This window comes from Sminthopsis crassicaudata, chromosome 6 (assembly GCF_048593235.1).
Source record: "Sminthopsis crassicaudata isolate SCR6 chromosome 6, ASM4859323v1, whole genome shotgun sequence".
Classification (NCBI taxonomy): Eukaryota; Metazoa; Chordata; class Mammalia; order Dasyuromorphia; family Dasyuridae; genus Sminthopsis; species Sminthopsis crassicaudata.
In genome coordinates this window covers 241,810,433-241,813,981 of record NC_133622.1, presented here as the reverse complement: position 1 = coordinate 241,813,981, position 3,549 = coordinate 241,810,433, and the positions used below count along the sequence as shown (strand labels likewise).

At 31.2% G+C, this 3,549-nt stretch overlaps 1 pseudogene; it reads right to left on the bottom strand.

Annotated features, from left to right (window-relative positions):
* LOC141547504 (olfactory receptor 10AG1-like) lies at positions 1-1,012 on the bottom strand (annotated as a pseudogene).
* Positions 1,013-3,549: the final 2,537 nt, after the last annotated feature.

Sequence of the window (3,549 nt, the reverse complement as noted above, 5' to 3'; positions counted from 1 at the left end):
TTAATATATACAAAAATTTATATTTGACCATTTGGTTTAAGAATAACATGATTTTGGAAAGAGTTTTTTCAGTGCAACAATTACATCCTTATTCCTCAGGCTGTATATCAGGGGATTTAAAACTGGAGTCACAATAGTATAGAAAACAGCAAAGAGTTTGTCGGATTTAGCTGACTGACTGGATTTGGGACGCAAATACACAATACTAGCAGAACCAAAGAATAAAAATACAACTATAAGATGAGAAGAACAGGTAGAAAAAGCTTTGGATTTCCCAGAAGTTGATGGTAGCTTCAGGATGTTGACTATGATTTTGAGATAAGATATGAGTATCAACAGAAAGGGAATCAAGACAAAAAAGAGAGCAGTAATGTGGACAGAGAGCTCTTTTTGATATGTGTCTCCACAGGCAACTTCCAGCAGTGGTGAAGCATCACAGAAAATATGATTGAGTTTGTTAGGACCACAAAAGTTCAGAGAGAATATCTGGTATGTGAGTCCTATCTGGGCTGGCGTCCCTGTGATCCAGGAGGCGATCACCAATTGGATACACACCTTGTGATTCATAATGACAGGATAGTAAAGAGGCTTACAGATGGCTACATATCTGTCATAAGCCATTGCAACAAGGAGTAAGCACTCTGCAACTCCTAAAATGTAAAAGAAGCAAATTTGTATAGCACATGATAGGAAAGGGATGTTTCCCTTCTGAGTCCAAATATCTCTTAGCAGTCTAGGGAGAGTGACTGATGTGTAACAGATTTCCAAGAAGGAAAATTGTCCAAGGAAAAAGTACATGGGGGTTTGAAGAGCAGGATTCCTCTTAGTTATAACAATGAGCAGGCCATTTCCTATAAGTATACACAAATAGAAGACTAAGAAAATTCCAAATAGAAAACTTCGGAGTTGTGGAAAGTCAGAAAATCCCAGGAGAATGAATTCCACCACAAATGTAACATTGCTTCTTTCCATTGTAATTTTCTTCTGGCCGTGGAAATATTGAATTCAGAATGTGCAAAATAACATTCTTTCTTCGTCTTAAGTTTATAACTTAGAAATATAGAAAGGAAGAAGTACTGAGGGTGTTATTCTGCTGAGTTTCTATATCTTTCTTAATTTTTACAATTTTTCATTGAGTCTCCCAATCTATAGCTACATTTAATGTTCTATTCGACAAGATCACTTCTAAGGTTAACATTCTATATTCTCCACATCTTTTTCTGTCAGAGTGTATGCTAAGATTCTTTCACTGTCTTTCTTAGATATTTGATTGAAAATATGAATGTGAAAAATATCAACCAGTAAAAATTTTAAAATCTCCTTAAATTTCATATGTGCTATCAATTCCACCATCACACAATTAACATTTTTATTTTCAATGGCAGTTCTCTCTGGATTCCAAAAACCTTACATGTTACATAAGATATGAAATAGAAGAGATTGAATATATTATTAGTTTCCCCAACTAGTACTGTGCTTAAGTGCTTTGTTATTTAAAAACTTTTAAGCTATATTCATGATATTTTCCTTTATGAATTTTTTCCTAACCATCTTTCATTGTCAAAATTTTTCCATTCTCTCAAGCCCTGTCCCAGCTTTACTTTTATCTCTGTGTGGCATTCCCTTATCACTTGCTAGCAGATATTTATCCCATCCTTCAATTATTATAGTGTGAGAATTTTACCATGAATTTCTGATATCTTCTGATATCTTTTCATATATGTATCCCATAATGGTTCCATTATTCCATATCTACATCAACTATTGCTAAGTGAAGTGAGCAGAACCAAGAGTACATTGTACACAGTAACAACAAGATTAAGATGATCATCTGTGATGCACTTGGCTTTTTTCAGCAATGAGGTGATTCAAGACAATTCCATTAGACTTGTGATGAAAGTGTCATCTACATTTAGAGAGAGAACAATGAAGAGTGAATATGGAGCAAAGCATAGATTTTCACCTTTTTGATATTATTGCTGTTGTTTGTTTGCTTGTTTATTTTTCCTATCTCATTTTTCTCCCTTTTGATGTATTTTTGGTCATATGCAAAAATGGAAGTTTGTTTAGAAAATTGTGTATATTTAGCCTTTGTGAAACTCTTTGCTGTCTTGGGAAAGGGGAAGCAGTTAAGATACAGAGAAATATCTGGAACATAGATTTTTTCAAAGATGAATTTGCATGTATATGGAAAAGTAGAATACCCTCAAAAACATTAAAATTTAAAATATTTAAGTTTTTTGTAATAAGGGTCTTGCCTTGTATCTCTCCAGATATCTTGTGCATAACAGGTGCTTAATGAATGTGTATTTTAAGGTGTGTGAATGACTTTTATGAAATGAATTCTGGGATGCTTACTACTCCCAAATATTTCTTTTATTTACTACTGTATATTATACCTTATTTAGAGATTCAATTATCTATAGTAACAGATAAATAGCATTACATTATTAAGTATTTTTCATTTAAAATTTTAGAATATACTCTTGGTCTATTCATTCCTGATGTAATATCTATTAAATTGAGAATTAAATATTATATTATACACAGAAATAAATGAACAGATATATCTATGAATTATGTATACCTTTATAAAACACGTACATTTGTATATTTTGTATACAGAGACACCTACACAAACAGACATATACATATACATTACTGTACCAAGCTATTTATTGAGTTTTAACTTGAGCTAAAGCCATGACCCCCATAAGTTTATTTCATGTAGTAAATAAGTCAAATCATGAAATAGTAGTACTAGAAAGAATGGGCAAGTGTAAAAGATTCATTTTTTTTTAAAGCAGAACAAATAAAAAAGAACAGAAAATATATAAATTAGTTTTGTTTAATAAAGGTCTGTTTTTTTTTCATTGTGGTAGCTGCTTGGGATAGTATAAAAGACCTACAATTGGGACTCAAAAAATCAAGTATTCAAGTCTCTCTTTGGTGTTTATTATTTGCTATTTTGAACAAGTTATTTAATTTTGTTGTGCACTGGTTTCCTCATCTATACTATAAAATGATCAGAGTAGTTAACTTCTGAGATTCTAGGATTCTCTGACCTGAGAATATGTCAAGGTGTCAATATCACTTTCAACATCTGTCTCTAAACCTTAGAAAAGATGAAGCAATACTTATTTTTACACTACAAAGTAGATATGATTAGATTTTCATTTAGAGTGCTATCATAAAACTACATAAATAAAATGCATTAAGTTATTGTAATCCTCATGTAATTTGCTTTTTCCCTCAATAAAAGGGAAAGTATTTCCCCTTACATGTGTCTTTTGTTATGAAGTTTAATTGAAATGGAGCATTCATAATATTTTAAAAATTTTAAAAGTTGGCACACTTTAATTCAAGACATCATTGTCCTCACCATTAATGATTCATTATCATTTTACATAGAATTTTTTCCTACCAAAGTTACAATTCTATTGATAAAATCGTTGATGTCTTATACAAATTAATATTTGTATAGGTGAAATTTTTTTAAAGTATTATAGTGTCAACTCATTGTCTATAGGTTCAAATATATATTTTTGG